At 39.7% G+C, this 24,941-nt stretch overlaps 1 protein-coding gene and 1 long non-coding RNA gene across 8 annotated transcripts in view; one reads left to right on the top strand and one right to left on the bottom strand.

Moving 5' to 3' along the window:
- Window positions 1–17,782, bottom strand: part of ATF7IP (activating transcription factor 7 interacting protein) — a 108,075-nt gene extending 90,293 nt beyond the window's left edge. For 3 of the 7 annotated variants that reach the window (XM_065676405.1, XM_065676451.1, XM_065676460.1), the window contains exon 1: window positions 17,638–17,782. The gene's annotated coding sequence lies outside the window, so the exon portion shown is untranslated. The other 4 variants (XM_065676430.1, XM_065676469.1, XM_065676422.1 and 1 more) reach the window with 4 other exon arrangements.
- LOC136013133 (uncharacterized) lies at window positions 3,101–11,815 on the top strand. The gene is made up of 2 exons (XR_010612155.1): window positions 3,101–3,282; window positions 11,448–11,815. It is a non-coding gene; the product is annotated as an uncharacterized LOC136013133 (long non-coding RNA).
- Window positions 17,783–24,941: the final 7,159 nt, after the last annotated feature.

Below are 24,941 nucleotides of genomic sequence, written 5' to 3'. Positions count from 1 at the left end.
GAATACCAGTGGTGGATTCAACCTTCTTAATTCTGCACCCTTATCAGGATAAGTTCACAGTATTGCTAAGCCTCCATGTGCATCAACTGGTGTCACTATAGAGACAATAACACAGTAACAAATGAGTAGAGGTTTGGGTTTGAACCAAACAAACACAGCAACATTAGCAGCAAAAATCACATACTCATATTTCTGATACTTTTAAAGTGATCCGTTTTACTGAAGTAAACATTTCACAATAATTGTTAATGTTCCTCTTAACAACAGCAACCCCAAAACAATTACATCAAGAACAAACAACTTCCAGGCCCCCCAGAAAACACATTTAAATTTATTTCATGGCATTATGCCAAAGTGGGGATGGACACCTAAGTGGAAAAATAACTTCAAAGGCCTCTAAAATACTAATGCAGAACACAAGTTGCTTCTCTTACCTGGCGATAAGGTGGGACTGGGACGTGCAAAATGAGCTTCCTCCTGTGAGTAAGCCACTGACGTGTAGCTCATTTGCATAAGTATCACAAGCTACAAGTAGACTTCCAGGTCGGCCATCTTGATACTAAGATCTTGTTTTGTTTACACAGCAGCATGAGTACTATTTTTTAGCCAGCCTGAGCTATGCTGTCCTACCTCTCAGCTAGTAGCCTGCATCTGCTTGTTAAAGCCTGCTGGAACTCCCACTTCTCCACACAAGTGGCTGAAGGTGCCAGGAGAGCCCCTGCAGCTCACTGAGCATGCCACAGCCTCCAAGGAAACGCTGCAACTGCAAGTGCCTCCAGTCGGACTCTTTGTACTGCCTTCTGTGCTGCCAACTATTAGCACTGCAGCAACTATGTGCAGTGAAGTACCTCCCACATACCACGCAGTAGTACCAACAAGCATAAATTTATTACGGCACAGCACAAGCCAGCACGCTATAAAGGGAAGAAAGAAGAAAGCTTGAATTTCCTCACAGGATTTTCACTTACTAGCAATCTAATTACACATAGGTTATTTTGTGTATCTTTTCATTTTCATCAGCATGACTCTTACGGTCCAGAAACCAGAGTGCTCCTCCAATCCACACACGGTAATCCATGACACATGTTAGCTGCTGCCGATGCGCAGCCAGACTGCAGTTACAGCTAGCTGGCGCCAGTGAAAATTTACATAAAGGGGCCTCATTTTAGGACTCAATTGCAGCAGATTATTGCTAAGCAAAGCGTCTCCCTGCCAGACTGCCACGGGTTCTAGAATACACTGTATAGTTACTTGCTTACTAATAATCCAGATCCGGGCCAGAAGTCAACTGCTGCTCTTACTGTTCATACAAGCGAAAATTAAAAAGAGTCTCTCCAAAAGAAATTCCACTTTGAAGCCTGTTCCTAGCAGGATGTGTTACTGCACTGGTCACAGCAATTTTGGTGAGCCCTCTGTAGTAATGGAAATAACATAGAAGGGTATGTGTGATGCTCAGCAACCAGCTTCTGTTAGACTGATACTTCCATTATTTTGCAACCTACCAATAACCAATTCCAGCTGCAGGTAGAGTAGACCCATTTTTATTCTAACGCTGATGGATAACATGTATGGCCATCTAGTTTGCTGCTTCCACTTCACTTTTTTTTTTTGTTCGTTTGTTAGATGACACAAAAAGCAAAAAAAAAAAAAAAATTCAGAGCCATGAGCTTTTACGTTTTTTAGATAAAAGGTACAGTACCAAGTAGAGGCAGGAGCTTGCATTTCAGTCTCTGATGTCAAATAGGTAATTTCTTCATTCTAACCTCTACCAGTCAAAAGTCCAAATGCCATTAAGAAATTAATTTATACGTTACAAATATATCTGTTCATATGATACAAATATGTTAATGTGCTTATATATAGAAATTATGTAAGTGCTTAGTCTCAAAAAACAAAATCTAGGCTTCGCTTACTATTAAGTGTGCATAGGTAAAGATGAATCATTCACCAATATGTTTTTCATCTCATTTGCTGCTTTATAAGAAGCTCTTACAGCATGCAACAAATCACTGCAAATAAACATAGTAGTTAGTTTACTAACTGTAAGCATGAATTTGTGAAACCTTGACTAAAATCGCATTAAAGCCTCAGTAATGTCTGACATCTAGCAAAACGCTGCTGCAGTTGCAGCTTGGCACCATTTAGTGCAAAGTGATGGAAACTGATGCTTGTCAGCTCCTGCAAGGCAAATATAGGGCCTCAGGACCCTAAGCGCCTGCTTTTTACCACAGGCCTCTTCTAGTTCCCTACACATTCTCTTCACAATGCAAAGTGTCAATCCTATACATAGTCAAATTAAACCTCCCCTTTCCCCACTGTGAGTGAAATCTGCTGTAAGGCTGGTTCTAGGTTACTTGAGTATAATAGAATTTGCTCATAATGTCAAAAAAAATACCGATTTTTTGTCTGAAAGTATTTAGTAATGCTAATTATTCTTCATTGGTCATTACAATTGATCCTCAGCTGTTGTATCCAAAAGCCTAAAATGATGTGTAAGGGAAGTACAACTATTTTTCCAGAATGTCACATTAAAATGACAACCATTATGTATGCAACTGCTCTGGTACTGCTCTACTTTTATGTCACATATATCTTTTATTTAGTTTCAGGCAGATGTGTGTATGTTAGCACATACAGCCACTGTGCAAAATACATCTTCCAGTGATGCTGTTGTCATTTACAGAATGAATCATCAGATGAACAGCCTGTGAGCTTAAAGGGCACCAATGCTGCTTTAAAAGAAGCAGACAAAAAGAAAAAAAACCAAACAAAAACCAAACCCCACTGTTTCCTACATAGAGGCATACCTCCTCCCCATCTCCACACCCTTGTGCACAAATCCAGAATAACAGTATGATTCTCAACACAGAAAAACGGCTACTGCAAATTAAGAGCCTTCTAAGTGGAGAATTTTCCCTCCTCGGCTCCATTCCGCTCAGGAAGCTCCAGGCCAGAGCTTGCAGACAGCCCCACGAGCGAGCTCTCCATCTGCCGTCTGGGGGAGGCACCACCCCGCTTCCAGAACGTTCGCGCTGAGTCACCGCACTCGCTCGGCCCTGCCTTTTTCCCTGCACCGCCCGGCGTCTCGCGTAACGCTCGTTTTAACGCAGAGGAGGAGCTATCGGTTTAGCAGTCAGAAACGCACAAGCTAAGTGAAGCTGGGCACGGGGGCTGGCACGGGGCTAGAGGCGAGCTGAAGTAACCAGAGGGCTTGCTAAGCCGCACACAACTGCAGCTGCCCAACTCACCCTGAGAACTAGCACAGGGACCACTTTAGCTGCTGTATGGGGTATTTGGATGTGTGTGGGGGTGGTTTGGTGGTGGTGTTTTTCGTGGGGGCTTTTTTTTTTTTGTTGTTCTTTTGGGGGGGTAGGTGGTATAGTTAGAGTCTTAACAAGGTAGAATAAACGGTAGCATACTCTATTAAATTCTCCAGTAACTGTCTCTACATAAAAGGTCTGCCCGCCCACCCCACGTTTGAGCATTGTGTCAGTACTTTGCTTTCTCCAAGCCAGGGAACAGGACTCCTGCTCCAACACAAGCACGATTTTTTAGTCTTTCATTAGAAGTGCCTTTCAAGAGCAGATGTTAACAAACAAAGTATGGCCAATGGTGTTTGAAAGAATTACCATTAGCTGTGTGGTTTCAGTTGGTACATAACAAAGACAACATCCTCAAATTTTACATCTCAGTTGAGTCATCTTAGACTACAGAAAAGGCTGCCACAATGACTTGTTTAATTCACACACAATTCTAGATAGGAAAGCATTTGACAGATAAGGTTTGTCTAAAATCAACCAAACCAACTATAATTAAACATGTCACCAGTAGCTTGATTAAAGAGAAAGGGGAAAAAAAAAGGGGGGGGGGGGGGAGAGGGAGAGGAAGAAAGGAGGAAAAAAAAAAAAAAAAATCACACCTACCAGAACAAAAGAAAATGAAAGGCCCTGGGCCTTCGGTAGGCAACACACACAGTCCGAAACACAAAACATCCCCTTTCTCCAAAACACAAAACATCCCCTTTCTCCAAAGGATGAAACAAATACTATACATAAGAGCCAGAGCTTTGTAACTCCCAATTTTTTCCTCACATCCGTCTTTGAAACACGCAAAAAATTATGTTCATTTCTGAAGTAGAGAACTGTCTTACCAACCCACTACCTTAGCCAGTGTGGTTTATTTCAAGATAACTTCACAGCAGAGGCATATATCAACAGAAGGAGTAGGGAAGACAGGAAAGGGAAGGGGGGAGGGGCTGACACTAGTTGTTACCTGCTTTTCTACTGTAGGAAAAGGACAGAAAAAGCATAAAATGAACTTCCAGGCAGTAAGTCTAACACTGCATTCCCTGCCTGTCCTTTAGAAAAAGGACAGTTTTGACTCCCTATCAAGTTCAGAAAGAACCACATTTTGCTCACTTAAACTTCCATGAATAATTCTGTTACATACTAAACAAATACTGCAAACCCAAGGATCTTAACCTGCAAATCAAGATGATGCAGAAAACAACCATTTGCCGTACTGGCAATTCCTCTGAAGACAGAAAGTTTATAGCTAAAAATAAAGATCCAATTTAACTGGTCAATAATAGTTACAATGTGATTAAGTATTTAAGATTCCAGACACTTCCAAGTGCTTGGTAATAATTTATTTCTAGCACCTAAAGAACCAAACAAGTCGGTTGTTTGAAAGTGATTTGCATGCATTGAGCAGGATTGCATTAATTCAGCAGTCCATTCCAGTTTGTTTCGAATCCTGCCTGGGATTGTTCGTTCCCAAAATACCTACCAAAAGAGAAGACGCAGCTGTGCAAATTGAGACTATTCTGAGTTTTAAGGGAAAGATAAAAAATAATCAAGCTATGTTAGAACGGTTCTAAGCAAGTATGATTTAGTAATGAAAAACTGGCCAAATACTTGGAGCACAAATCAAAATAAAGTAGAACAATCTTCTTACGATCGTATACACCATTTGGAAAAAAAAAAAATGTAAATCTTGTGAATCTATATAGTCCTTCAAGAGTAAACTAAAGAACTAATGTTGGGTATCTCTGAAAGTCTGTGTGAGACTGCTAACCCATTCGCAATGCATTTACTTCTGAAAACTTACCCTTCCAGTTCACTTATCAGCAGTATAAAGCTAATTGTTCTAGAACGCAGCAGCTTTCAGAAGTGGAGAAAATGCAGAAACAAGAACACTATGCAGTGTCTGACAATGCATCTCAACATTAAAAATGTATAGCAATCAATTCTGTTGAAGTCATTAATTCATTATACACAACTATTTCTAATTTAGATCATGAGCATCTAATTTACGTATTTAATAATAGCTCCACTTTTTGCCCCCTCTACTGAAGTGCCTTGTCTCCATGCAGGTAAATCTGTGTTTTTAATTTTTGACTGAAAAACAAGTTATTAACACTATGGGAGGGAAGACAGAAGAGATCATTCTGTCAGCTACCAGTACTACTGTACAGTGTACTTGGACTTACGGAAACAGGGATGCGTTCCATACACAGCACAGGTTTCAAAACTTACTAGACTTAATGTATTCCAACACCCACTTCAGGAAAGAAAAAAGAAAACCAACCCCAAAAAAAAACAAATGCAAACCACACCACCCACCTCATACAGCAAAATGCTGCAGCTTCCTTCTGGGCCAGCCATTTTGTTCATCTTTTCAAAGGCCTGTTAAAGAGGAAAGTAAACCAAAACCAAAGGGAAGGGAAGACACTGTGACAAGAGCTTTCCTCTGAACTCCGGCAATCTCCCTGTGATTTTTCTGTAATAGGGGAGTAAGGTTACCCAGCTCACAGAAGAAAACACGGGCAACAGATGGTGCAAAAAAGCACTGTCTGAAACCCATGGTGTGAATACCCAGTATTTTACTCAAACATGATACATGTGAGGAACTACACTTTAAGTGTCAAAAACTAAGCTATTTTGCTTTTTATGTTCCCATTAAAGACAGGATTAAAAAACCCAACAGAACTTGGCAATTTTTAAGCCTGTTCTACATTTTCATGTGATCCTTAAAAAGGTGGTGAAAGCAAAACTAAAACACACACCCCCAAAAAAAGCCATAACCACCAAAAACACACAAAAAAACCAACCCAACCAAAACAACACCCCAAACAAACAAAACTCCCCAAACCAACATGAACAAACCACCGCAGAAGGTGCTGGGTACAGTATGTTTGACATAAAATTTAATCCCCTTCAGTAATCACAAAGCAGGAGTTCAGTGATCTCATTATAAAAAATTGGTTGGTTGGTTTGAATGATACGAGTTAGTAACATCTATAATTAATAACTGACCAAAAACCACACCATCACAAACCTCAGTAATCATGGTAAGACTGGTGTCAGGATGACTTAAGAGTAAGTATCTCACAGAAAACCGGAAAGATTACTGTTTGGGGGATGGGAAGGAAATCTCATGACATTATTAACCTGCATTCATTAGATGGAAGTGAGCATATGGCAGAACTTCACATTTTTTTCCAAGACAAATGCATTCAAGTAAAATTTGCTGTTGAAGTTTTCTGACATTTTAAAGTGCCCAAACTTTCTCAGGACTTTAACTATCCTAGCCAATCAAGAAAGCCCACTATGAATTAAAATCCAACACTAACCAAAATTCCACTAGGAATAAAGCAAGTAACGTGCTACTTCCCTACCTGCATTTCATCATAACCTGGGACCGCACATTCTCTTTATTCTTGTCACTGATCTTTTATCCTAATGCAGGAAAACCCCATGACTAATTACAGTTCACAGCTCAAGTCAGAAGTCAACGTGGGTTAGCATCCTGTATTTTACTGATTTTTTTTATAGTTCTTCATATTAAATGCACATAATAACATGGACAAATCTCATCTTCTGAGAACCTGATCTGCCTAGAATACTTGGCTTCTTTAAAAGTAGTGTATTACCATTAACTATAGAAGATCATTTATGGGAACAGATACTTAAAAACTAACTTAACCATGAAGTGCTTGGCTACAGCATATGCTAAAAGCACCAAATTAATTGTGAAAAAATACTGAGGAAGGACTAAACTTTTAGGTGTTTAGTACTGATTTTCACATCCTTAGCACTAAGTTCAACTTCAGACAGGAAAACACTATGACCTGCATCCTGATGAGTTAACCAGCTCTGGTGCTCCTCATACGTTGCTGGAGAACTTGAAGTAACTCCCTATTTAACTACTCTCAAGTTAACTCCTATCCATCTTAATATCCCATAAAGACTATAACTAGCATTTCAGACAAACACAAACCAAGAAAATGAGTCATGAGGAAAAATGTCTTCTTTCTCCCCCTCCCCAGTGAAAAAGACGCTGAGCACTACTTTTCTCCCACCTCCATGTCCCTAGACTCGGACACCTATTAACTACCTTTTAGTGAGTGCTGAACATGACAGATAGCTAGGCCACCAACCAGTAATACATGCAAGAAAAGACCAGGCCATGTTTAAACCACTAGCATGTTTTGAAACTCGAGATGTCAATTAAGCTCTTAAAAAAATTACCTTGAAACTTCTCATTCTCTCACAGTAGTTTTGCAGAATTTACACAAGTGTCACATTTGAGTAGCAAATAACTGTTACGTGTAGAACAGGTAACATTTACATTACCATTGCTATTCCAATGTATTTATGCAGATTTTGTAATTCTTACCTACTGCTGGAAAAAGTTACATGCTGAAAATACGATCATCAAATGTAAATTTAACCACTTGATTACAAAGATGTAACAATGATTATAAACTGTTTATATTTTAAAGAATGTGGCAAGCTTTTGAGAAAGGGCAGGATAAAGTGAGAGCTCTTTTGACCTGGTAAGGGAAGAGCCAAACTGAAATAATTTGATTGGCAAAACAGATGGCATGACCTTTGACCTCTCCAATGCCACCCAGTGTACTCTCTGAGAAAGGCTAGAGGTCTATGAATTACTTCAGTGATGGGGGGAGGGAAAACAAAAAACCTCCCCCCCCCCCCCCAAATAAAGAAACACACCCCTCAAAAAAAAAAAAATCTTGTTGACAAAAAAGGACATTATTTTATGCAGCTTATAATACTTCATTTTGCTTAAGCTTCGAAATTCTTTCTCAGCAAAACAGAGCTGGTGCTTACCTCTGTTACCTCTAAGGTCTGGAACATGTGATACCAACAGCTCTGCTCATTTGCATACAGCCAAGCTAAACTGCTGCAATGAAGAGCACTTCGCCAGCCATTTTGAAACTGCACTGTCTCAGCTGCACTGCAAATGTGATTAAGATGGCTGCAGTGTGCACTCAAGACCAGCCACTCAGTGACAACTCAGCAGTGGATAAAACATTTGTATAGCAAAGCACCTCCCTCTTTGCCACACTGCAACAAACTGCACAGGCAGAGTCGGGGTGGGGGGGGGAAGAAGAATGGTTTCTTGACAGGCAGGAAATGGTTAACACACAGCTGCAACACTGCACCTACTCAGAGCACCACTGGTAAAGAGAAAACTAAGAAAAATCTCATACCACCGGGAGGCCGCCCTGCTGGGTCTGTGATCCAGGAATTGTACTGCATACTTCAAATCCCTGCCGACTCCAAGCAGTTCAGAATCCATGTCATATATTAACAGCCACAGAAACAGAGCCAGGTCATGCATAGAACTGACAAACGTTAGGGAATACTTTTAAAAAGTAGCCTCATTTCAGTCTTAAAAAATAAAAAACATAAAAATTAAAAATCCAAACCAAAAAACTGTAAGAAACTGATACGGATGTTTTTACAGCACCACCTATTTTAAAACACCGTGTAATATTAGCTGTCCAATAAAAGTTTACTTGGGGGGGAATAGGAAGATCAATTTTTAAGACAGCAAAAAAATCCAAGAATATTCCAGAACATCAGTGTTTGCAGAAATCAAGCATCTAATTATTTATGAATGATGTAATATGTTGAGTAATTTTTTTTTTTTCTGAAGATGACGTATCTAGAATCCCTTCAGGAATTTGCTGTAATCTGGTAATGATAGTAGTTTGTTCCTATAGAACTGGTTTGGTAATCTGTAAACGGAACAGAGGGATTGTCAAACAAACATAAAATCTTAATGCGATCAGAACTAGATATGATACAGGTTTCCTTCTAGTGTCTGTTCATTAACATAAATCACACGCTCCTGTCCAGGAAACAGTAGATAGTTCTGGAGGGAACTGCTCTGAACCTGCCTCGCTTTATCATGTGCACCTCTAACAAAATCCAAACCTGGCTAACTAAAAAAAAAAAAAAAAAAACCTGCAACAGCATATGGGGCAATCCTGAAGGAAATTAAATGTTGAATTATTCCTACCCTTCTACCAAAAAATAGTGTTTGTGATCCAAAATTAGATAAACACAGTAAGCTTCCCTCCCCCCACAACTGGAGAAAATGTGCCCTTCACATACTACTTTTACGAAAAATGTCTAAACTTACATAACTGAGCATGTTTTTTGCCAGCTGTAGCTGGTTATTTCAAGACTGATTAATCATGCCAGCAGTAGTTGCCTGATGTATACATCAGCACCACTGTTACTATTTCAAACTTAAAAAACGTTGCTATACACCACCTGGCTTTTCCTTTTGTCCTTCCGTTGACATGATGTGCAACACAAGCAGCACATGCCACAAATGTATAAACAACTACATTGATTTTTACTGCCTTTGGTAATACTGTACAGAATCAGAAGACTAAAATATGCTTGAAGTTGAAATATCCAAAAGACAAGTCTCTCAAACAAATCTGCAAAGACTGAAAACAACTTTATTACAATTAGTTTAAAATTACCCACTACACTGAATCTTTTCTTCACCAAGACTCGTTACTAAATCAAATTTATAACTAATTTCAAAGCAGTTTCTTTTAGCAAGTTGTAACTCCATGTTGCTTACTCTAAATTTTATACACAGAGCACCTTCAGTTGACAGGGATTTACAGTAATTTTGCAACATTTAAAAATTCAAACTTAGTACTTAATTTGTATGACAAATATACATAGACTTTGATTTCCACAGCAGTGACGTTTTAAACAGAAGAGAGTTCTATGTTTAGCACACCTACAAAATTCCTACATCAAAAGGTGAATTCTGACGTGCAGTCCTAGAAGTTCTACAGAAGCTTAAGGAGGTTCTAATCTGGAACCCAAGACCTGCACTGGTACAACACCGCATTCTCTAACATTCAGTCTTTGAGCTCGATATATGGAAACTCAGTGACTTAAATAGGTTTGAATTGAGAATACTTTGAGAACACTTTCACCAAGCCAGAGAAAACAGAACCCATGTCACAATCCAGCTGCTGCAGTCAATCAGAAGGCTTCATGAATATGCAGTGGTACTGATAGTTAACCCAAACTGCAAAAAATGTAGCTGAGTGGTAAGAAACCATATATATTCACTCGAGTTCACTTCCATATACTTCAGTTAACTTACATAATGTTAATAGGTTAAAAAATATTAACCAAACCAATTTTAAAATAAAACCTTACGTTTAATTAAACACAAAATTAAAACTGAAATAACTCATCTGAGAATGCTTAGGTCCAGGAAATACATATTAGTGTGAGGCTACAACTTCTTACTGCTAGTTAAGAGTGGTACCTACACAGGTCCTCTAAACACCAAAAATAAGTAAGAAAATTGGTAATTTAAAATAGATTCGGAATGGAATTTAAGCATAACCTGCTATGTTTAGATTTCTGTTAAGTACGTAAGAAAAACTACAAACAACCTTAACTATGCCTTCTTCTAATGACATGCCAACATGTTGCAGTAGCATCTCAGCAAATTCAATTATTCTAGTCGTAAGTTGAATTTAAAATAGTCCATTTTTCAACCGTCCCATGAATATCAAATGAGAAACTCAGGAGAATGGTACCCTGTCATTTACCAGTTGTTGTCTTGTATAAATAATACCACCCCCCACACCCCTCTTAAATATTACATCGAGTCAGACTTTATACTGGGGCTATATATAGGAAGTCATGGGGAGGCAGAAAATTCTGGACTTTGACAGGTTTTTATGTCATTTCATACAACAAGTAATTAAGTAAAAAAGCAGCCAAAGCATAAATAATTTCTTTCACTCAAAGCATGAACTTAAGAAACCAGCCTGCTACATATCATCCCCATTTCCTATTCAGCAAACCACATCCCATCCACTTTTCTCATTTACCCTGTTTTATTTGTTTCTTTACTTTAGGTTGGGGGTTTGGGGTTTTTTTGTTGTTTTTTTGGGGGTTTGTTTGTTTTGGGGGTTTTGTTTGTTTTTTTTTTTGTGGGGGGGTGTTTTTTTTAATATGTTAACAAGTGAACAAAACAGTTTTTACACTGATCAAATTAGTAAGAGAGACTACTATTCTTTGTATGCATCTGAAGTCTCCATAGACCAAGTACTGAAACCTTCCTTTACTCTTGTATTTACATAGGCCAGCAGGCTGACTTCAAGAAACATCTCAAGTTTCACTTAGGACTGCAAGGACTTCAAAGATAAAAACAACTTAAACCACTGGGGAAAAGAGCAAGCCCATAATGATCATGAGATAAGGAACATCAGAGTCCAGAAAGTCAAAATCTGAACAACATTTGATGACTTCTCATGATTCAAAGCCACTTGATTGTAGGACCAATGAAAGACAGTTTTCAGTGTATGGACTGAAGTCAGCAAGCATGTATTTCCATATGCTAGTTAGCTACTAAACACATTTTGAGAAGACTTGCAAAGAAGTAGAATGCAGCATCTTTTTAAAATGACTTCACGTAAACTGCAGTAAGTTGGAGACAAAGACAGAAATTACTTTTGTTTCAGGGTTTGTTGTGATGTGTTTTGTTGTGTCTGGTGGGTTTTTTTTGGGGGGTGGGGGGGCGTTTCCCCCTCCCCTCCCATAGTTTCTTTACACTATTCTGAAGTGGAGGATAATACTTAGACAGCACAAAATGATGGAGCAAATACACAGGTTATTTTAACGGCTAGCTGATGTATCCACAGCCATTCATAAAAAAACTGTGCTTTGAATTTACTTCAGAACAATTCCAGAAATTGGATCTAAAAGAGAAAAACAATTTTCCTGTTCTAAAAATACGTAACTTAAGCACAGCAAACAAGCTGTTAGTTTACCTAAATAGCTTAGAAGTTATTAAAAAAAAAAACTTTGTGCACAAACATCTGATTTACTAAGACTTCTTATGATTTGTGTTTGTTCCTAGAAGAAATAAAAGCTAGTAACTCATGAGCGCAGTTTTTAGTCACCCATAACACTTACAGCTCAAAATAAAACATCTTAAGGTGTGCACTGCACTGATGGTTTGTTTGGGGTTATTTATAAATCCCAAAGGAACATAAAGGGCATTTATACAAATACATACACACAGTGTTCTGAATTCCTCCACAGTGATATAGTGGAAGCTGACATACAGCTGAGGATCAGGCATTTATTTAATACCACATAGTTACTATTATGCTTTCAGTTACACCACCAAGGAATTGTTACCAAAAATGGAGGGGAGGGGGAGCAGATTTGCTATTAAATACACTGGAGACTGAGAAAAGTATACATCAGTGGTACTGAACAAGGTAATGAGTGAGCAGTGGAAGTAATTAAACCACATTTCCTGCAGAATTACTGTCTTGCTACTTCATCAGAGTAACCTCACGTTATCATTGGTGCTTTACCACGCAGGGCAAGTGAGCGCACACACACGTCCAATCTGAACATGGCATACTGCTGTAACAGCTTCCATACTTCCATAGACAATACCCATGTCCTGACTTACAGGAAGTTATCCTCCCAAAACAGTGTTTAACTGCCAAGTTCCCTCACTGGGGACAATGATAGCCTCTTCGCACCCCAGATGCTTGTTTTCACAAAACTTGCAGGGATTAATTCTCTTTGACACTACTGTGACATTTACTGAAAACCAACAAGTATTTCAAGAATTCCTATGGATAGGGCAATCGACAAACAGTGTTCGGATAAAATTGTACTACTGTGCTTGAACTGAGCAGATTTTGGTTAGAACTTGGGGGTTGTGGTGCAGTTAAACATTTTAGCCACATACTGTTTTGCAGTTTTCTGCTTAAGCAAAAAAAAGTTGTTAAACACATTTGTCTTAGTGGAATTCCTAAGTGCCATTTAATAACCTTGATCATGCTTTTTTTACGTTTCATGCAGGCATTTATTTTTCACTAACAGCATTTTTTTTTATTACTAACATAACCTCTAATGAAAATATAAAACACTAAGCCACATAAAACTCAAGTGTAGTTGAAATTCTGTTCTCAACCTTGTGATTTTTATTTTTTTTCATATATATGGACACAAATAGTTAGGACAGAGATAAGAACTACAACATTAACTAAAACCAGAATATGCAACTAAAGACAAAAATCCCCAGCCAAAACAGACTCCCACTTCTGAATCACAATTTGATTGTATGCACCCTAAAAAGCTAGAGTTACGTATTGGTTTAATTGAAACTTAACATTCTTAAAAAAAAAAAAAAAACAAACCACCACAACCAACAAAACCGCTAATGCATTCTGAAGATTCAGTTTTTGGATAACTAATATCATCTCAGTACTTTGTATTTCTAAAATTGATCAGAGTCACTTTTATAGGCTAATCTGTAGACTGACATTGAACTTTAACAATCAGATGCTTCCACAGACTTAAGCTTTTTACGTAGGAACTCAAGGACTTTCTGATCGCTACTGCTACATAAATAGGGAAGGGGGAAAAAAAAAAAACAACTAACAAAAAACCCTAAACAAAAAAGGCAAGACTCCTAAAGACACTGAATGAGACACATAATCTTTTCAGGCAAATGAAAATTAAGATTCCACATCGTCATGCAAAATTTTGCTTTTGAAAAAATAACCAGAACTCAAAGGCTATGCTCCATATGCTCTTGACTAAAAAATCTCAAATCTAGAAGACTTCAGTCACCTTTGGGATCACACACCAGGCTTTAATATCTAAGCCAAGACTGAGGGATTTTATATATAAAGTATTACTCAATTCACATCTAAACTTTATTCAAAGATAAAGGCATTCTGCAACTATCCAACAACAACAGCTGATTACAGGGATGACCTAAAAGAATCACATTCCCTCCGCTTGTCAAAAATAAAGGTTTTTACTGCCCCACACAACAATCCTTCTTACTTTTCATTCTGTATTTGGGTAACTGCTGTTTGACAAACAGTTTTGTAGAATATAGTAGAAACATTAATTTTTTCATATAGTACAACATTTGGTACAGAGTGTAACTGAAATAGAGTCATGAATATACATCATGAAAGCATCATTTGCGCTGGCCAGTTTATGAACTCCCAGTATGTTTTTTTTGTGTACAGGTACACCTCTCAGAGTAATGTCACATGCTAAGGAAAAGTAAAGAGTCCAGCCATAGCTTTTACTGAAAAATATTACCAACCATGGATGTCACTGAATTTAAGAGAAACATTGCATAAAAATATTTGGCAGGAAGAAAAACCCAAACAACACCCCCCCCCCATACTCACATATCATAATAGTTTTACAACTTGTACCTTATATTCCTCAGCTAATACCCCTTATGAAAACTGTGATGTACATCTGTGTCACTTGCAGCAATTTCCAAAATAAACTCACAAGCACATAATTTGCCCACAGTATAGAAAAACACCATGCAGAGATTTAAAAAAAAAAAAAAAAAACCTATACGCATTCAACTTGCAAACTATTTAAGAGCAACTGGTAAAGTATCTTTTGGCCTTACTATCTGCATTACATGAATAACCTTGTGATTTTTGGCATAATTTCTTACAGTAAGCCCACATAAGCCTAATCAATGATTATACTATTAAAAGCATCTAGATGGGGAGGAATTTCCTTTTTTTTTTTTTTTTTTGTTTGTTTTGGAAGGAAAATAGAGTATCTGGTTAGTCAACAGCTTCACTATGGAAATACTGTCTGTATGTAATAGGAAAAAGTGCCTTCTCCCAAAAACCTCAATCAAACACAATGAAGGATTTAGTAACTAATTAGGAATCAGTTACTAAACTAAGATTTTTTAAATTGCTTAACCTGTAAACCGTTTCTGTTTACTGCGGATTCTGTGAAATCAGCATCTAAAACTGACCTATCTTTATCCATAGGTTGTTCAGTGTCTTGGCTAGCAAGATCACCCACCTCCCATGCTTGGGGAAACCATATGTCTATGATACTATACGGTACTGTATGATACCACATGACACCACATTTCCTGTCTTTATGCCCCAAATGGAACCATTACTGAAGGAGCCTTTACAGAAAACTGTATGTAATGTACTACAGTTAATATTGATCTTCTAAATATGTGAAATGGGCATAACAATACAAGCTAAAGCAGGAGGCTTCAGCAAATACAGCAGAGGGTAGCATGTATGAGTATCTACTGGGATTAGCATCTTGAAAACTGACTTTGTAATGGATAGGAAATGAAAACTAAGAGATCCTTCAGTAAGAGTATCAATTTGTTTTAATTTATGTATATAATTATTGCATCCTTCTATGAATCAATTTTGTCAGGATCAGTTTAGAGCCTTCACAATTTTGAAGATGGCCTTGTTAAAATAATTCATACAGAAAAATACTACACTGTTCCACATTTATCACAAGAAGCATCAGTTCAGCATGGCTACATTTGGTAGCAAGGTTGCAGCTGATAAGCCTTTTACTCCAAGCAGTGTAATGAGCATACTAAACTAAGAATGTAACAATGAGAACACAAAGATCTCCTGAGATTCCTTGAAAGAGAACACAAAATTAACAGTTAGTTACAGTGACAAGTTTTTCTGTATTTTAATTATTTGGCATTTATTGAAAAATGTATTGCTCTCCAAAATTGTTAGCTGAGTTCGTTTCTGAATGACATAGAGATAAGAACTTGATACTTCTGGAGCACAGAAAATAACTGCCAAATCTGAGGAATAAATAGTGGGTGTAGTTGCCACGATTCACGAATTGCACAAGTCCTCATGCAATCATTAGTGAATTCATTTTATGATGGATTTGACAACTTCCATTAGCCCCACTTCAGAAATCTGAAAAATGATAAATTACCTACTCAAGGTCACATATCAAATAGCAGTGGGGCTTGTGTTTGTTTTATTCCCTTCCAGAGAATTCTTAATATTTGAGGTCATAATCCCTTTCATACTTTCCTGTAGGACTGCACAAACCAGTACCTGATCAGAAAAACATACTTATTTCTTACACTGGTATCTGCTGCTTGCTGTCTGGATGCACAAGTTTTATTTTTCTGTGACTGCATGAAGGATGCAGTTTTAAGCTCGTTGACCGTTGCCTAGAATAGCCGAGCTATTCACCCCTTTATTTTAAGATAATATTTTTCCCCATCAGCAATTCTGTCTAATTTTCCCAGCCAACAAGTCCCTCTGTGTTAAGGGTCACACCAAAATGACAATATGTAGATGTCTTTTAAGATTACTAGTATGCAACAAAATATTCTAATGTAGTCATTTCCACTGGGTATCTGCCAGAGATTAGGAAATCCAGTAAACCACATATATACGCATATACATGAAAAACTGCTACACCTCCAGCAGGCTACCATGTGACATCAGCATTAAAATGTGAAATGCTTAACCATGAATACAGTCTCCATATTGTGAATAATAAAATTAAATGTGCTTTCTTTACACTAATATACTACTTAATCTGTTAACTTTTGCCATTTTGTCTGACATGGGCCTTCATGACAACCTGGAGTTACCACTCTGGCCTTTTTTACTGATATATCACTTAAATAAGGCACAACTAGGCCCTTCTTTTTCACTGAAACAACCTAATTTCTAGTAAACTAACATGCCTATAACTTCTGAAACTTTAATTTTAAATTCATCAGTGTGTTACTGATCGCCATAAGAAAGAAAAAAAAACCCCAGATTTTCTCCTCATTGCTCCTACCGCGACACTCAACATCCACAGCTGCTGTATTTGCGAGGATACCCACTGGCTGCGTGCAGTGCCACTCAGCTCGTGTAATTCCCAGCTCGGGGAGTAGGAAACACTCTTGAGGCGCCAGGCGGGCAGACACACCACTGTCCCACCCAAACACCCACCCAGTGACATATGGGAGGCGCCTGCACCTCACCTCACTCACGCCACCCATACACAGAACAGAATGCAATCAAACAACTGCCCAAGTGTTGCCCAGCTCTTTTCATGTCCACGACGCAGTGGAGCGCCCCAGCCATACGCTGTCCCACGCCAGACCTACCTGTAACAGCTGCTGCCGCCGCCGCCGCACAGACCCCTCCACACGTGGGGAGGCGAAGGAAAGCGCCACCCCACACCCAGCGTCCCACCTGCCACCTCTGCGCGAAAACCGTACCGCGCATGCGCGCCGCCGCCTGCACTGGAGCCGCGTCACGTGCTCCCATGCAGCGCCCGCGTAGCTGCGCCGCGCTTGTGAGTCAGTGTGGCTGCCCGCTGCGGCGCGTGTGCAGAGCTGCAGCCCTGGAGCATGCGCACTAGTGCCGCCGCCGCTGCCGCCGCCGCCGCGCGGGGCAGCGCTCCACACAGAGTGTTCGCGCTGCGCGGCCGCTCGCGCCGCGGAAGGGACGCGCCGTACCTGCGCCCCTGTGTGCCGCCGCACCGTCTGCCTCAGCGCTACGCAGGCGCCGTCGCCGCTCCCGCCTCCCTCGGTGCTGCCGCCGGAGATTCAAATCGGATCCCACTCCAGGAACCAACACCGCCAAACCCCGTCGCACGCGCCGGGCCGTTATGCAAATAAGCCGCGTGTCCCCTCCCCTCTCCCCGCTGACCCCGCCCCCTCTGTGGCACAGGGGCCGGTAGTGGGGACTGCCTCGGAGCCGGCCAATCGCAGGGCCAGCCATCTTGGCAGCATGCAAATGAGCTTCGAGTTATTTAAATGAGCGGGGGGCTCCGCCCCTTGGCGGGCAGTGGAGGGTGGTTATTGCTGATAACGCGTCGGGCTTGAGGTGCAGCCGTCCCTGCCAGAGGGCGCTGTGGCGGGGTTGGGGGCAGCCGGCCATGCGTCATTCCTTACCGCCTTTCCTGTCGTCCCTGCTTTGTCCTTCCTGCTCTCCCTGCCCTTCCTCAGCTTCCCACCACAGGAGCTGAGGGCTGCGTGCTTCTGGAGCGTCTCTGGCCCGAGGTCTGCTGGATACCTCTGAAAATAACCTACGTTACCAGTTTCTTGCAGCTCTCATCCAGGTTCTGGGCTGTGTGCGGGTAGTCTCAAGCTTTCTCCATGACAGGCTCCATGTGGCCAAAACACAGAGGTTTGGGGTTTTATTAAGCGGCTTTGGATTTCAAGAGTGCCAACAAGCCGAAGGCTACCACAGGGTGCGCTTTAGGTGGCTCTAAGGCGCACAGCTTACCTTGGGTGAGGTGCAGGTCCAAACTGCAATGGCCATTTCCCACAACCCATTTCTGCCTCGGGGGCGCAGATGGGGAGAAAACCACAGGGCCCGCTTTAATCTGAGCCAGAACTTGGCGCTCTTTGTATCAGAGCCAAAGGCAGGAATGCCCACTGCCGACAGCTGGTCTGTCCAATGAATGAGGCATGGGTGAGGTCTAACAGAGAGACCAGCAGCTGTATCTCAGGTACACAAGAAGGTAAAAGAGCACAGAAGGATATGCGTAGAGTTTTTGGCAGAAACGCTATTATATTGCTTGTGCTGATCTAGTGCTAAGATTCAAGTATCAGACACGTGCCAACCTGGCTATGGAGAGTCTGTTCCCTCATTAAGACAAATGAAGTTCATACTCTTCCTACTGAAATCATGAGAAACGTCATTCTCATTGATCTACTTAAAGACTAATTACATACGAATTTTTGTTCATTGCACACAAACCAGGTTGACCAACAAGGACGTTCTATTCTTGCAGTTTGTGGAACAGTACCTATGAGACTGCCATTTTAAGAGTCCTGTCAGATGTGCTTGGCCGATTGAGTGGCAATGTTTTAAGATGCTGCCATTCCCAGTGGTTTGCCTGACCTCCTTGCAACGTGCTTCCATTGCACAGCCAAGATGGAAGAAGGAAATGTATACATGTGCCCATAAATTTCTGCAAACGCATCTGCAAGAGTGCCTTAAGCAGGGGTGCAAAACTGGGAACTGCTGAAATGTGAACATACATCTTGCTCTGCCATCTTTGCTACAGGCATGACAATTTCTAAGAGAAAGTGTGACAGACACCTGCAACAGTTATTTCTTAGCTAGGTTTATTGAGCTGCAGTGCAATAGCGGAATGTTTTGTCTTGGAAAAAGAGAGGCTTGAGTTTTAGTTGAGTCTTCTAAGATTTTGCTTACAGTCCGAGGACAACGCATTTCAGAAAGAAAAACCTAGAATTATCGGGAAGTGAGCAGTTCCTAGCCATGCCCATTGTTTATCTTGAAATTTCACTGCTGAAGAATGCTTTTGCAAAGTCCATGCACATGCATCCTTTGAGAGTAAATCAGGAACAAATGCTTTGTGGCTAGAAGATGCGTGTTTTCAGAAGACTGGGTTATATTGCAACCATTTATTTGGATAACAATTGATGTTATTCCAGACAATTTAATATGGAACACAGTATTTTGTCCATTGCAGTGCATTTTGTGTACCTGAAGGGAGAATCAAGAAGGTTTTGTCACCCTAAAAAATACACAGTTTGTCGAGTGTGCCTTTAGGCATGAATTTGCTGCTTGTAGCTTGACTTTTTCTTACAAGTAAATAGAAAATACAGAAATGCATCAAGAAATTATTACCAAAATCTTTCTTGGATCTCTGAAGAAAAAATAGTACCAAAAATCTGAGTGCCTAAAAAAAAAAAAAAAAAAAAAAATCCTATTTTCAGGCTTAATATCTGTCTCCATTTGGTGACAGAGCAGTTTCATCAGTAACTGAGGGGACCCACCATCTACTAGTTAAAGAGATGGGATGCTGTTGATTGTGACTATCCCCTGACTCGAGAAGTGTTTATAAGTTTATTCATAGTGTTCTTTCAAATTCTGAAGAACCCAGCTGTGCGGAGTTCATATGTTGTTCACAGGGACAGAAACAGAAATCTCTGAAGGAAGTTCATAGAGCCAATTCTGTAATGAAACATCGAAACATGAAAGTTGCCAGTGAAATCTCACACTTAAATAGCATGGGAAAGTTTCTGCAATGTCCAGTAGTCAAACGGCTGTTTCTGCAGAATTACTCATAAATATTTCAAATGCTGTTTAGAAAGGGTTTGGTTTGGTTTGGGTTTGTTTGTTTCATTTGTTGGGTTGGGTTTTTTTTCATTCTTAATAAATTAAGCACTTGAAATGTGACAGGAAACAAATGCATTCAGAGTTTTAGAATGAATTGCATAGAAATTTAACTCGGAGTATGAATTCTTTTTGCAAAGACAGAATTCGATCCTGTTCTTCATTAAAGCTTTACAAAGGGTTAAAGCTTTACAATGAAGCTGCTAAGCCACTGTCCATCATATTTGAAAAATCATGGCAGTCAGGTGAAGCTCCCGAAGACTGGAAAAAGGGTAATATAACCCCCATTTTCAAGAAGGGGAAAATAGATGACCCAGGGAACTACAGACCAGTCAGTCTCACCTCTGTGCCTGGCAAAATCTTGGAGCGGATTCTCCTGGAAGGCATTCTGAGGCACATGGAAAACAACAAGGTGCTTGGTGACAACCAGCATGGCTTCACTAAGGGGAAACCATGTATGACCAATTTGGTGGTGTTCTATGATGGGGCTACAGAACTGATGGACAGGGGTTGAGCAGTTGATGTCATCTACCTGGACTTGTGCAAAGCGTTTGACACTGTTCCACAGAACATCCTTGTCTCTAAATTGGAGAGACATCGATTTTGTAGATGGAACCCTTGGTGGATAAAGACCTGGCTGGATGGCTGCACGCAAAGAGTTGTGGTCAATGATTCAGTGTCTGGCTGGAGACCAGTAATGAGTGGTGTCCCTCAGGGATCGGTGTTGGGACCGGTCTTGTTTAACATCTTTGTCGGTGACATGGACAGTGGGATTGAATGCTTCCTCAGCAAGTTTGCCGATGACACCAAGCTGTGTGGTTCGGTCAATACGCTGGAGGGAAGGGATGCCATCCAGAGGGACCTTGACATGCTTGTGAGGTGGGCTGATGCCAGCCTTATGAAGTTTAACCATGCCAAGTGCAGGGTGCTACACCTGGATCACAGAAATCCCAGGCACAGCTACAGACTGAGCAAAGAAGAGATTCAGAGCAGCCCTGTGGAGAAAGACTTGGGGGTGTTGGTCAATGAGAAACTTAACATGAGCCAGCAATGTGCGCTTCCAGCCCAGAAAGCCAACCGTATCCTGGGCTGCATCAAAAGGAGCGTGACCAGCAGGTCGAAAGAGGTGATCCTGCCCCTCTACTCTGCTCTTGTGAGACCTCACTTGGAACACTGTGTGCAGTTCTGGTGTCCTCAACATAAAAAGGACATGGAACTATTGGAACAAATCCAGAGGAGGGCCATGAGGACGATCAGGGAACTGGAGCACCTCCCGTATGAAGATAGGCTGAGAAAGTTGGGGCTGTTCAGCCTGGAGAGGAGAAGGCTGCTTGGAGACCTCATAGTAGCCTTCCAGTATCTGAAGAAGGCCCTTAAGGATGCTGGGGAGGGACTCTTCATTAGGGACTGTAGTGACAGGACAAGGGGTAACGGGTTAAAATTTAAGCAGGGGAAGTTTAGATTGGATATAAGGAGGAAATTCTTTCCTGTTAGGGTGGTGAGGCACTGGAATGGGTTGCCCAGGGAAGTTGTGAATGCTCCATCCCTGGCGGTGTTCAAGACCAGGTTGGACAGAGCCTTGTGTGGGATGGTTTAGTGTGAGGTGTCCCTGCCCATTGCAGGGGAGTAGGAACTAGATGATCTTGAGGTCCTTTCCAACCCTAACTATTCTATGATTCTGTGTCGCTCAAGGCTTTGTCCACCCTGGCCTTGAACACTGACAGGGATGGAGCATTCACCACTGCTTTGGGCAGCCTGTTCCAGTGCATCACCACCCTCACAGTAAAAAAGTGTATAAAAAAGTATTTTGTGTATAACAGAAAATTTCTTCTTGATGTTCTCAATTCTCCACTGAACATAAGGCTTAAGGTATGTTATAACATTTCATTTTCTTATTTCCAGATACTTATATAGAACAGCTCTCAACCTATGAATGACATAGTGGTAGTAAGCTGACATGATCCTTCTTTCTGCACGTCAAATTGTGTTTCCTAGAAAAATGAAACTTAACACCTTGAATATTTGCCAAATATTAATTCTATCCATATCATTTGACAATTGCTAATTTAGGCATTGAAGAGTCACAAATGGGAATGATGGAAAGGAAAAAGGAAAGTGATGCGCAAAAGAGGTATAGTTCTCTGTGTGAAAATGTACTTTTTATATATAGAAAAATACTTCTAATGAAAACGATTGTAAGAAATTGTTAGCAGTGGGGGAAAAAAAGTAATTTTATTTGTACCTTTAAAATCATTGCTGGAAAATGTGTATGCTAATGGCTGACACTTTTGAGCCAGTAAGGTTTACGCTGCTTTTTCTTGATAATTGACTAGATTAATAAATATTTCTTGCATTGAAATAACCTAATAGGATGAAATTATTACAACTTCTCTGATTATAAACAATTCCTACACAGGACAAAAGAAACACTGTAATACCAGAAAGTTAATTTCACGAACAGAAATACTTCTGGCAAGAGAAAAAAAAACCTACATATCCCTATCAGACAACATAAGTCTGTGATTTAATGACTAATCTGAGACTCCAAGAATTTCATTAAGAATATTTAAAATGTCACAGGAAAAGGAATTGCATTATGCTTTCCTGGTGACGAAAAACTGAAGATTTTTTTAATTCCTTTGTCATAGAAAGGCACTTTTTTTCTAAATACAGAAACTTAAAGCACAGCCAGCAGGAAGAAATCAATGAAAATATGTTAAGACATTTCCTAAACTTTTTAAAAACAATGTACAAAGAACACAAACATAGTAAATGTAACCAAGATACTTGAGAAAATTTTGCTATAATGAATTAAAGCTATTTAAGGCATTTATGTTACTTTCCACTGTAGATTAAGTACCTTCCTGTAATTTGACTTCTGTAAAATATGCTAATATTGTCCATTACCTTTAAGGGTAATAAGAGGATTTGAGGGAAATTCCTATATCTACTTACTGATCAAACTTACTCTGTGGTGACTTTGCTGTGTTAACTAATTTACCCATCAGACATGTTTAGATTACACACCTACCAGTTATTTTTTCCTCCTGCGTTGTCCTCTCCCTTTCTTAGCTTCCACCTCTACCATAATAAGCTAGATATGACTTCATTTCTGGTTTTAATAAGAAAAGTGAATTTTGTACCATAAAGATGAGTATAGTTCAGTGTTAAGTGCACAGTTCCATGATGTAGTGACAAAAACATGTTCTTATAGCTTGTTAAATTTGTTTCTACTACACTAAACTATCAGTATTTTGAGATAAAAACAAGTATCATCTGTACTGTGAACTCTTGTGCTTAACATCTAGCTAAAGAGTCTATCAGACTTCAAGAGAAAAAGTAATTTTAACAAAATGTGACCTAATTGACAAGTGGAATCTGTTAAATGAAGATCCTTTTACAAAGGATCTAAATTTAGTTATTTCTAAGCACTGACCAGGAATCTGTTTGTTGGAAGAACTTGTCTCCCATTGTCCCACTTAGTCTTTGATATGAGAAAGTTGTGAAACCTAGTTGTAAAAACAGCAGCTGATATACTTGAAAACCTTACAAGTATAAAAGCTTTTTTGGCTTTAGGTACTTTTCTTGTGGTTTATTTTGAATCACTAGAAGTATTCATGTGATGGTGGCCGTGAAACAGTATGGTTCTCATCAAGCTGTTGACTATGAAACTTACTTCCTGAACACGGTTGTCTTTCCATTACTTAACAGACAATTGCTCTAGAAGTAACTTGGTTTGGAAGATGCCTTCCTCTCCCCCTCCCCCAAAAATGCAAAGTAATACTGTGGTAGCATTGTTACTAAAGTAGAGGTTGAGAAATCAGTGCTAAGTTTTAACTCCCACAGTACTTCTTAGATGCGATGTGCTTGTCCTCCAGATTACACAGGTAAAGTTTTAGGGACACATGTCTCATTCAGTTTTATCCAATACATTTAAGTATTTTTAGAAAACTATGAAGAAATGTAAGGAATATTTCATACATTCCCTCCCTGGAAGCATGTTTTGACCTGTTGGAAGAAATCTATTTGAGCATCACTCTGGAATGTAATGAATATGGGATGAACTATGCAGATCATCTGAAATGCGTGGGCTGATTTTTATGTAGTCATGTTACTGACTTAGTTTAAATGGATTAACATATTTGACCTTTTTGAATGTTTAGAAATTGAAATGGCTACTTTAAAAGAAAAATTTCTATACTGTTTAAAAAGGGGTACCCTCAGAGTGTATCAGTTTCTTTCCTCAGTTTCTTTTCCTCAGCTCTAACCTTGGGCTTTTTTCAATGCAATACCTGTATTAGATCTTTCTAGAAAGTGGATGACTCATGCTTGTTTTACTTTATTTATTTATTACTGTTGGGTTTTTACTGTTGTATTTTCTGCTTGGGTTGAATTTTCTCCACATTGACTTAAAGTGAAAATGAAGGGCAACTTAAGTGTCGCTATATTTATACAAAAAAAAAAAAAGGGAACCTTTTGAAAGTTTGGGTTTTATCAGTGTTGCTTTTTATTTTTGCTAGAAGTCATCGTCTCGCCTTTAAAGCTTTTTCCTCATTGAAGTTGTCATCTGGTACTTTTTGCCATGTTCTGAGTACTTTCTCATGACGACCTCCTGTACGCTCTTTTTATTATGTGCTAAAACAAGATCAATACCTTTTGCATAGAGCTT

Source organism: Lathamus discolor, chromosome 1 (assembly GCF_037157495.1).
Source record: "Lathamus discolor isolate bLatDis1 chromosome 1, bLatDis1.hap1, whole genome shotgun sequence".
In the NCBI taxonomy this organism is placed as follows: Eukaryota; Metazoa; Chordata; class Aves; order Psittaciformes; family Psittacidae; genus Lathamus; species Lathamus discolor.
This window is presented reverse-complemented; position numbering and strand designations above follow the sequence as displayed.